General features: G+C 43.1%; 2 non-coding genes across 2 annotated transcripts; both read right to left on the bottom strand.

Moving 5' to 3' along the window:
• Nucleotides 1-1,203: 1,203 nt before the first annotated feature.
• Nucleotides 1,204-1,275, bottom strand: trnat-cgu (transfer RNA threonine (anticodon CGU)). Its single transcript has one exon. It is a non-coding gene; the product is annotated as a tRNA-Thr (tRNA).
• A 7,378-nt stretch (nt 1,276-8,653) lies between these two features.
• On the bottom strand, nt 8,654-8,725 carry trnat-cgu (transfer RNA threonine (anticodon CGU)). Its single transcript has one exon. It is a non-coding gene; the product is annotated as a tRNA-Thr (tRNA).
• Between the last annotated feature and the right edge of the window lie 3,217 nt (nt 8,726-11,942).

The following is an 11,942-nucleotide window of genomic DNA, read 5'->3' as shown; positions in this document are numbered from 1 at the left end:
AGTGTGTGTCTTTGTTGTTGAAACAGAGCGATGAATTTCTCTGGGCATATGGTTTCTACTCTGAGAGAGAGAGAGAGAGAGGAGGGGGGAGAGGGAGAGAGAGAGAGGGAGAGAGGGAGGGGGGAGATGTAGGGTGAAGACCATGCACACACCTTGATGCAGACTGACAGGAGCACCTGGAGTGGAAAATTCCATATTAATAGAAAAAAGGGTGTTTGAAGCAATTCAAAATAATTAGCCTGTATTTCAAGTGCTGAAAGATAATTAGCTGTCATTTATATATAATCTTCATCAGATTGTTGTATTTTTGGCATCAACATTGTTGTATTATACTTTTGACCCTCTATAAAATGAGCTGCCTTAGCACAGCGCAGCGCTATTGAACTTCAGATACAGAATAATCTGTTTACTTTGACAAAAGGCTTAATGATGTTATGCCATCTCCTACACAGTATAAACTTTACTTTTTCAAGAATTAGCCTGATGTTTAAAGCTAAAATGAAAAAGGCTAAATTGTCACCAAGCACAGATGTCTTTGATTTTTTTCTATTTCTATTTCTCTGGTTCACCCCTCATGTGAAAACAAACTCATGACTTCATGAGTGTCACCTGTTTAAGAAAAGAACAGGTCACAGCATTGCACGCCGGTGTTTAATCCACTGAATCTTTTCAGTCTTTCACACACAACTCTTTGTCACCTGTCTGATGACAGGTTTGGAAGGTAAACTGCTTGGGCGCTAATTGAAAAATATGGAAGGTGCAAACAGATGTATGGAGCTGTGATGTCACTTAGACTGAGAAAACTGTATTACTTGATAGAGAAGAATATAAAATTACAAACACTAGCAAAAAAAGTCTGGCCTTTTGATCAGAATGTACAAAAGGCATATTTTGTTGACATTCGTGTTCAGAATGACTTGCAGTTACAACTTCCTATGTCAGAGGTCACAGGTCAGTGGATGAGTCCAGTGGGATGACGCAGTTTACTCAAGGGAAAACGGGTGGCCAACCACGGTGCTTGGGCTCTGAATCCATAATTTTCAAGTTACTGGGGCATTTCCCTTACCATCTGAGACCTGTTTTAGTCACAAGAGAGTTCTCACAGCTGAAGAAAGCATTGCTTTCAAGCCCAAAGAAAAGCCTCACCCTGTGACACACATGCACAGTGGTACTAACCGACTAAAGCACCATCTCACCAAAAACAGGCATGGACAGGGGTCGAACCCGTGATCTTCGGTTTACGAGACCGACGCCTTGCCACTTGGCCACCACGCCTGCCGTGTACATGTGTGCATTTGTGTATGCGTGGACCTATGCATGTGCGCATGCACATTTACATACTCCTGTGTGTGTGCGTGTGCGTGTGGGTGTGCGTGCATGCGTGGACAAGAGTGAGTGAGTGTGTAGACTGTGATCGTGTAGAGTGCGTGTGTGAGTGTGTTAGTGAGTGTTTAAGTTACAGTTTTTGTATGACCATGTCAAAATTGACTAAAATTCCTAAAAATGAGGATTTGTGTCATACCATATCTGAAATGAACATCTCTGCCCTGAGCATAATCTCTGCCCTGTTTAGTTTATAATCCTTCTCAAGCACAAAATGACAACCTCAAAATGTTTTCCTCTCTTTCTTCAACTCAACACTGACCTCGAGAGAAAACTTAAACGGGGACTGCTAAAACAAAAGCCAGCAGTTATCCCCTAAGGATATGTATACTGAAACACCAACCACCGCCCAGCAACACCTGGCGATGACGCTCGCGGTTGAAGCGATGTGCGAGAGACATTTTCAGAGCGTTGTAGACAATATGCACGCACGCACACACACACACACACACAAAGAGTAACGTCAATGCATAAAAGCGTTAACCTTTGATGAAATAGAACAAACCCTCTGTCAGTTTGACTCTTACACCACTGAGTCGGAAAGCGGAGCGTTCAGCTGGCGCTCTCGGCCTCTTTCAGAAGGAAATAGAAACTGTCTAATTAGTGGAGTGACTTACTGAAAAGCATATTTCCTCACAAGCTCCCTTTTATCATAAAACATAAAGGCATTTCTCTCCTTTCATATGGGCCCCTTTTTTCTCAGACAGAGACATATTACATGCTTATCATTTTGTGTTTTCTTTGTAGTCATCTCTCTCTCTCTTTTTAAATAGAATTTCATTTTCGTCTTTATCGGACCAGTGCGACACGGTGTTTTGTGTTTCAGTTAACCAGTTTTTCTCAAAGACGAAAAAAGATGGATTTTTAAAAGTCACTACTGGCAAACGGCATAGAACAATACGAAACACGAATAGTTTCAGTTGAATTTAACGAACTGAAAATTGCCCACAGTGCTTATGTTAAATTATTGTCCTGTGTGTCTTTCAGTGGATAATTTAACCTGGTCCTTTAAAAAAAAGTCGCTTGAAAGAACTTAAAACGTTCAAATCTATCTGAGGTTCATCATTTTTACTTACTATTAAATCAGATTGTGAATGCGTGTCATGAGCTTTGGGTATTTGCTTTGTAATCTCAGACTATGAAAGATTTTACTCTGTGGAAAAACTGAATATGGTTCTGATACCTGTGGTGGGCCTTCATTCGGAAAAACGACACCTGAAGATTTCACTCGTCACTGCTCTGTACTAACATTTACCTCTAACGTGTATTGACCTACGACCCATCTCCAGCTAAAGGAGGAGGAACTGTAGGCTCCCATGCAGCGAAACACCTTGCGAATTTCCCCCTGCGAAATTTCGCTCTGAGGGTGTGGTCGCAAATACCGTAAGCAAGTCACCTCACTCAAAAGTTCGAGTGCTTAAATGAAGGTCTGCAGTGGTCCACTTGCCCTGATCAGTGCCGTTAAGAGAGGTTTTTTATACCGCTCTGGCCCTGACTAAGTTCATGTAACATGTTAACAACAACCCTTGTTGATGTCGTCAATTTGGTTGCCCATACATCTTTTATTCATATACGTGTTTTCATGCTACATGTAGTCTTTAGCCTCCACCATTTTGGTTTTTGTTACTCCCACCTCTCTAGAGAACGTCACGTACCAAACACATCCCACGCTGAACTGATTGATTCTCCCGTGGTTCTAATTTGCATAAAGTTGAGAATTCGCCCTCCCAGTTTCGCTCCCCCCCCCCCCCACACACACACATACACATACGCGATTTCGCCGATCAAAGCGAATTTCGCCCCCATTGAACCTGAATGAGAGCAGAGCGTGGCTGAAGTGGAAGCGTACCCTAACGGCCTTACATACATGTAAAATGAAGACCACAGTCACACTACACAGAATAACACAAACCGCACAAAGTAATATTAATGTCTCTCGTCTGTGGACGGGCATTAACATTTCGTAAATGTTTTAAGGGGAAGTCGAACATGTTTCATAAATGAGTCCATTACAATTTACCTTGGTGTTTGTCGAGAAGTCAAATGTTTTTCGATCAATCTCTCTCACGCGCTCTTTTTCCCTTAATGACCTAAAATGCTGTCAAAACTACAGCTGTGACAAAGGAAGGAATAGGAAGGAACATTTAGAAAACTACACAGATTTAACACGCCATTAAAGGCGGGGGCTGTCTATGTACTGAATTGCGGACTATGTTTTTAATGTCAGAGGAATTAAAAAGAAAGACCTGTTTCTAATGAATTATCTCGTTGATATCGCATTCGTTTTAACGGTAGACGGGTCGAAGCAGTGTCTTATACCATTGATCGTTAAGATGCCATGTGACGCTATTCTTGCTGTGCGTTAGTGAAAATCGTGCATTGATTTATATTCTTCGTGGTTTATTCATCATGTAAAGCAGGAAAAAGACACCGGTGAGTACAGCTCTACAGAAATAACGTTTCACAAAGAATAAACTCGTCACGTGGAAGTAAGAATGATAACTGACACTAACGTGAAAAAGGCGCGAACACCTCTTTCCAGAATGGGTCGGCGCACCTCTGGCCCTGCTGTCACGCCGCCTTAAGACCACTTTAAACCAGCCAGCGTCGAACGGCATGCGTTTCTAAAGCCACGCCTCGGTTGCAAGGCGCTGGAAATTGATTGAACGTCCCCGTCCCTCCTCCGAGACTCAGAAATGGCCCCAGTACAGTATAGAGCCCTATCCATCAGACAGCGGCGTGGTAAACAGCCCAGATCTGACTGTAAATGGATCTATCTTATAGCCTATCACTCGGTGTCCACAAACCGCACTCGGTGGGCTGTAACCCTCTTCATAAATTGGGATCAACTCCTTCAGGTGACACAAGGAAAGACATTTTCATTTCATTTCCCCTTTCCTCCTTCTAGAAATTGTCCACGGCGTAGTTGGTATTTTATGAATACTGCTGAAGGATGTATCTGTGTGTGTGTGTGTGTGTGTGTGTGTGTGTGTGTGTGTGAAGCACATTGCGAGTTTAACGATGTATTTATGTGTGTTTCTGAGTCTCTGGGGTGCTGAAGTCTTCATATTAACCGAACTAGTGCTGTGAACGCTGTGAACATAGATGAGGCAATGAGTTTCACTAAGCCCTACATGAAAGCACTACGGTTCACTGGTGCAAATAACAGTGCTGATCACAACACACCGTGCTCTTATCACCTACTCAGGTATATGTGTGTGTGTGTGTATGCAACCTTACTGTATACCTTTGCAGCCTTATTGTATTCATACAGAACTGTGAAAAGAGGAGGAGCTTGTAGGTACATTTCATGTGTGAGAAAGGGGGTGGTGCTAATGCAGAGGGCATGGCCTCTAGCTCTGATAGAAATGACTGTGTGTCTCGGGCATAGAGTTGAAATTTCCACAACTATTTCAAAGCACAGAACATTCAGCTCTATCAGCAGTCTGAGGTAGTACTGCAATGCCTGTGTATGCATATACATATATGACTGAGGTCAATTAATTTCTCAGAGGTTCCTTCAAACTTCATCCAGAGCAGGCACGGACGGGGGTTGAAACCGTAATCTTTGGTTTACAAGACCAACACTTGCCACTTGGCCACCATGCCGTGTGTGTGTGTGTGTGCACGCGCGCGTGTGTTTGTGCGTGCATCTGCGCGTGTGCATGTGTGTATAAGACTGAAAACCCACTCCATTCATACTTGTCTTCTTTCCCCCTAAACTTGTCTTCTTACATCAGTACATCAGTTTTTTTTTGTTTGTTTTTTTAAGATTTCTGGCTTCTACTGAGCATTACCCAAACATTAACTCCTCGGTTCTCTATTGCCCTGCTCTCTCCCACCTTCACTGTGATACATCGGAATGGACACGACTTGCCCCCTCATTCATATCTCATACAGAACATGTATTCATCATTCTCCAGGGTTGCATCTTCGGACTGTAACCGACAGACATTGAATTACAGCCCACCTGGTCATTTTCAGTGCTCAACAGTAGCTGTTGAGGCAGAAATGGACATTATAGACAAGAACATCTATTACCTCCACTTTATCCGTCATACATGACAGCTTTCATGTAATATTAAGCTGAGTGGCCGTATACGAATGACCCGCCGACGTATGCGATGTCACTCCACTCTGCCGAGCCAGAACGTGGGCGAGCACGGAGGAGGGAGAGATTAATAGCAAACACATGGAACACCTGCGCGCGCGCGCGGACACACACGCACACGCACACATATAGGCTCACACGTTCATTCCCGCATACATCCGTATATTCAAACAATATGAACTCTATTTCCAAAAGTCAATACTAAAAAAAAAAGAAACGAAGAAAAAAGCAGCATCCAGCCGAATGTTTCTGTGTGTTAAACTACTGGCTGATTCGTGTGATTCAAATTCACCTACAGGTTTAGACTTGCTCATTCTTGTTGATGAGTAGGAAGAATTAAAAAAAGAAGAAGAAGGAATTAAATCTGGCCAGGGTTTTCTTTTTCTCTGTCTGATACTGCCATAGAAAGACATTAATTATTTCTACATTGCACAGGGAACCAAGGCTCTCATGGGAAAAGATGTGCATGTTTTACTGAAATAGCGTTACGTTGCCGAAAGAACGAGCGTTTGAGTCTCCCTCGTTAGCGGCCAACAGGGAGCAGAGAGCAACAGTGCCCCCTGGTGTCAGAACAGGGGACTGTTTGAAAAATCTATAGGGAAGAAGCACCATGCTCTCCCGTAAGGCTCTTTAATAAGTGGCTAGTTTTAGTATTTAGAACTTATGTGAAATTGTGTGTGATTTGATCTGCAGTTAACGGCAGTTCGATGCCAGTGGAGCAGCTTTCAGTCTGGTGAAGTCTGAGTGTCTCCTTTCTGTGGCTGTTGAAGAATAGCTGGTGTTTGCATGGTCCACTCTTTTCCCTACACACTGTACAATGTTTACTTTAGGCAATGGGCTGAAACTGCTCATTGTACCTGAATAGACTCCAGGTTGAATTAACTATTCTACTCATGGGCTACATGACTGCATTTTGCTTAACCTGTGTGTGTGTGTGTGTGTGTGTGTGTGTGTGTGTGTACAGTAGTATAAACAGTAAGGAATTAGTGAAGGCCTTGGAAACATTTTCACATGACATCAAAGGCCATAGTGGTCTGCTGTCTTTGGCACTTGTGATTGGGTTATTTTATTTTGTTAGAAGGTACCTGTTTGTCATTTGTATTTTAATGTACCTGGCTCTATGACGATTTAATTTCCCTCTGGGGATTAATAAAGTCATCTATCTATCTATCTATCTATCTATCTATCTATCTATCTATCTATCTATCTATCTATCTATCTATCTATCTATCTATCTATCTGTCTATCTAGAAGAGGGTTTTGAAAGTCAACCACATCTGCAGAAACTAGACACATATCTCTGCCTCCAGACTGTGTCTATGAAAATGAAACCATCCGTCTAAACATTTGAATACCCTCACCAAATATTCATATTACGAATTTTCTTTTGACACATTTCCTAGATTATTTTGTGAGTTGGTTAATTGCGAACAGTTTACTACTGCAGTGAAAGCCTTATAGCTATGGTCAGCTCACATCTCATGTGACAAGATGTGAAAGGCTTGAACGTTTTCATCATCTATAACTTGGTAACAGATATCTGCAACCTCAAAAAGTGTCCATCTTGTAATTGTTAACTTTTGGAGGTTCGCAGCTTCCATCAGACTGGTCCGAAGCAGTCTTAAAGCTGGATTCAGACTCTGTCTCCACAGTCTTTTTGAGATGTTGTTGTCTCTAAGAAAACATTCACTTTTGATTTGGTGACCATTTGATCAATTTCATTTTCAAATGTTGGCTTGTACAATAATTATTAAACTCAGACTGGTCGAAAGAGTGGGCATAGATTTTCTATTTATGTATTATCTCTGTGTCTACCTGTCTACCTGTCTGTGTGTCTGTTTCTCTCTGTCCACCTGCTGTAAATGTACAGGGTTCCTACTTTACATAAATAAGCTGCGTGTGTGTGTATGTGCCTGTGTGTGTGTTAGAGAGAGAGAGAGAGAGAGAGAGAGAGAACAAGTGTGTTAGGTGTGTGTGTGTGAGTGTGGTTGTGTATGTTAGACTGTCACTGTGTGAGTTTAACTCACTTAAGTGTATGTGTGCATGTGAATATGTGTGTATCTGTGTGTATGTGTGGGTGTGTCAACAAGTGTATGTAAGCATGAGTGGGTGTGACTATCTGTATTGTGTTTGTGTGTGTTTATGTGTGTGTGTGTCCAGGTGTGTGTGTGCGCGTGGGCTTGGCTGTCATTCGCATGGTAGGCAACCTGTCATTGTAAATGTCCTTACTCTGTGAGGTGCTGTCATATCTAATGTATCAGACAGACTCCAATGGCATTCCACTCAGTGCCTCTCTCTCTCTCTCTCTCTCTCTGTCTCTCTCTCTCTCTCTCTGCACACAGACAGAGTTCTCATTAACACTCCCACTGACCCGAACAGAAATATTTTCACATATTCTGCTCTGCATGCACACAGTGGCACTGGTGCTTCTCCGTTTATTAGCGATACGCTGCCCCCTGTGAAATGCTCCTTTGATCCGGGAATGATGCATGCAAATAACTCATTGTCCTTGTGTGTGGGCAGCTTCAGCCCTGCGCCAGTAACTGATATTTTGACACATTTCTACTGTATTTGATTAAATATACACCCAGAACTCCAATGTCAAATATATATATTTTCCACTTTAAAAAGGCAGACTTCCAGCTCCCAAGCATGTCCTCTGGAGGCCTTACAGATTGTATCAGTTCATCTCAAGCCATGTGTTGTTCCCTCTTACACAGTTCCTGGACCTGTGCCACCTCCTGAGGGGGGAGTGTGAAGGAATCAAACTGACAGGGAATGGGCAGTGACAGACTGTCACAGGGAACAGGGCAGTGGCCGAGGTACCACCTAAAGCTGACTGCCAACCAAAGGCAGTCCTTTAATGGTCCCTGAACCTGAAAATTCTGTCTATAGTGATAAGTGCCATACTGGGGAGAACAAATATTTACCTTCATTGATGGAAATCGACATACCCCTCAAAACGCGTTTTGGTGTTGCTCTTATCTAGAGTGTTGTTCTGTATTAGTGTAACATTTTCACAATAACAGTGGTGTGTTCCCTGCAGGAAATCACATTTTGGTGTTGCTCTTATCTAGAGTGTCTTTCTGTAACAGCAGCAGACATGCAGGAGGGTTGATGTACCTCCAGCACAGCCTGAGGACGCCTTCAGCACATCTAAGGCACGGACGGGGACCGAACCCGTGATCTTCGGTTTACGAGACCGACGCCTTACCACTTGGCCACCGTGCCCTGGTGGGGGGTATGTAAACAGGGTGTCATTTACTGAAATAAGATTAGGCAATTGTATGGGCATTATATTTTTCTTTACAAGCAAAGCAGCAGCCATTAACGGCACTGTTAGTAAATCCAGTCCCACTATGGAAATCTGAGAGACCTGGGGTTTAGGGCCAGGAGGTTTGAGTTGCCCAGCATGTGATAGCTCTGAAAGTGAGATGATCAAACAGGACTTGAGGTTTGTACATCTCCCACAGGCAGCAATGTTGACCTGTCCAGATTGTCCAAATCCATTTTCAGAGGGCTGAAATCCCTTACAGAAATGCCAGCGCTGGACGTTAAGTCTCCAGTCACTTCCGCGAGGACTTCTGAAGGAGAATGATTTTCACCTCCCAGCCCCAGAGAGCTGCATGGCCATGTTTGAAATGTGAAAGAATTCTTTGAATAAGATGAGCTGACCTGTAATGGAAAGGTGGAGGTTAACACATCATAGACATGTTTGGGGGAGAAAAAGCCCTAGAATGAAGTGACCCGTGAACAGATAGGCAGCCCATTAAAACGAGTGCACATCCTTCACTATCTCTCATTATCAGGCATGATTTAGCTGTCAGGGATTTGTGTAAGTGTGTCTGTGTATGTGTGTATGTGTGTGTGTGTGAGAGAGAGAGAGCAAGAGAGATAGAAAAAGAGAAATAGAGGGCATGCATGTGTGTGTTAGGGTGGGCACGCGTGTGTGTGCGTGGGCATGCGTGTGTGGGTGCATGTGTGTGTGTGAGAGAGAGAGTGTGTGTGTGTGTGTGTGTGTGTGGGCAGGTCAGAGGAAAAGGCAGAGAGGGAAGTCAGGCTGCATAAATATATTGATGCATTGTTAGGCTAATGGTTTAATGTCCTGTCTAACTCAGACATTAGCCAAAATGAACTTCTTGTGAACCTAAGTTTTTGTAATTTTTTTCCATTATGGTAATTAAATATACGCTAAAAACAGTCAACTGTTCCTGAAATAAATTCTTAGTCAGCAGAACTCTTTGGCTTTTTGACAGACAACCGAAACAAAACCCAGTTGAATTTATAACCTTGCTGCTCTCGTTATTATTGAGGAGTGTACAAACCACATCCTAATAAGAATAAATAAAATGAGACAGTACATGGACTAAATTTGATTTCCTCTGGAATGCTGGTCAACTCCAGATCTTGGTAAATGTTATAATAACAGATTCACAGCTGTGGGAGAAAAAAGAAGTGTAGCGGGTGTGCAGCTCTTTCCCATTAAATGGCCTTTGCCCCGGCAATCCTATTACAGTGTCTCTTAAAAGGCAGTAAGCTTCATTTTAAAGGACAAAGGGACTTTTTTCATTCACAAAGCTACTGCCCTCCTGATTTGGCCTTTCAATTGTGGGGCTCTCTGATGTGTCTCTTGTATTAGAGAGAGAGAGAGAGAAAGAGAGGGAGGCAAAGGAAGGATGAAAGTGAAGAGGATTGTGAAGGATTCTCTCTGGGTGAGGAAAAAAAAACAGCATTTCAATTTTAGAAACATTTAACCGCAAATGAGAATGGAGCTTCAGATGGATGTGAAATGTCTGAGAAATGTATTTGTTTTCTGAAAGTCATTCAGTGCCTCCCCGCAATTTTTAAATAATCTGTCACGGCGGCATATCTGACAAGGAAAAAAAATTTTTCAACCAAAATGGTATAATTGGTATCAATTTATTTGTTGAAGCTTTGAGCAATTATGAACAGAATTGACAGACAGAAAATAACCTTTTGATTAATCTCTCACAGCTTTACTTTTTACGTGAGTAGCCAAGTACCGCTGATGGAGAATTTGAGAGAAGGGGGGGGGGCAAGTGCGAGAGAGAGGATGACAGAGAGAGAGAGAGAGAGAGAGGGGGAGAGGGAGAGAGGGGGGGAGCAAGAGGGGGGGGGGGGGGGAAATGTGTTGTCTTTTTTTTTGAGGTACATCAGCATGGGGCAGTGCTCTTGTCATCAGAAGAAGTGTTTTGTAGTCAGCGGCACCATTCCCATGCTGGCATTCAAAGACAGTGTGATTTTGGCTATTATTTGGAAAGATTATATGTTGTTCGCTTCTCATTACTTCTCTTTATTCTGCATGAATAGGCTAAATGCACCGACGGTACAGAAAAGCAAGCGTTCGATAAAACAAAACAACATGTGTTCAAGAAAAACAAAAAATAGCCAAATTCAAACTTCACCTGAAAGAAACTTTCAGTCCCCTTTTAGCCTGTTTGAAAATGCCTTTATACATGATCAGAAGATTTGTGTCGTGTTTTTGTGTTCAACCCACGCACTGCCCTGGCCTCTTCTGCATCACACATTACAGTTCAGTTTTACTTATTTCACTTTCCAATGTTATGCTGGTCAGTTTCCTGTACTTCAGTGGTGGGTTTGTCTTTGTTACTAGGGACGATTTTTGCCTTGAGTGGAGGTGAACATGTAACATCTGAGCATGCCCAGTGGGCCTGACACTGAAACTGGTGACACTGGAACACTCTTATTGCAACAGACAAAACACTCAGACTTCAGGAGGGATTTACTGCTGATAATATAGTATAATGTATTCCCATTCAGGGTGTGACTGGGGTCCCACTCAGTCTTTCCTCTGTTATCAGTGGGGGTAACCTCCATTATCTTGGGGGTAACCACTGTTACCACTGTTACGATGTTGTCCAGTGACAAGACAATATCAAGTGTAAATGTGTGAACAAACATACTGGCCCTGGTCATCGGCAGTTTGATGTGTTGGAGTAGCACTGTCACTCATCTCTGCAATCGCTCCACCTAAACTCTCATGCCCTGTCTATGCAGGGGGTCAAGAGTTCAGTACCCCTGCCCATCCTGGGTTATGACCTTCTCCGTGCTGTAGAGGAACCTGCCCAAGGGTCTCCATGATCTGCAAAAAGCGAACACATTAAGGAGACAGCGTACTGGTGTTGTTTCAGTCAGACTGTCGACGAACTGGGAGGTCTCTGTAAAGCACAGCCTGGGATGGCACAGATGGAATCGGAGGCACCGGAAGGAACATCAAGTGGCAGATAATCCGATGAGAACAAGAGGCTGTGGCTTTGTGAAGGACATCTTACAGAGTCACACTGGAGCTCTTTCGATACAAACAAGACCCCTGCCAAGACCAGAGTCTCTGCTGTGAAGGCAATGGGCGATGCAGGAGGGCTACTTGCAGTGTACATCCCTCGTCAAGGCAACATGCTTGGGTTTT

This window comes from Chanos chanos, chromosome 6 (genome assembly GCF_902362185.1).
Source record: "Chanos chanos chromosome 6, fChaCha1.1, whole genome shotgun sequence".
NCBI classification, from domain to species: Eukaryota; Metazoa; Chordata; class Actinopteri; order Gonorynchiformes; family Chanidae; genus Chanos; species Chanos chanos.
Note: the sequence above shows the minus strand (reverse complement) of the source record. Positions and strands in the feature narration are given on the sequence as shown.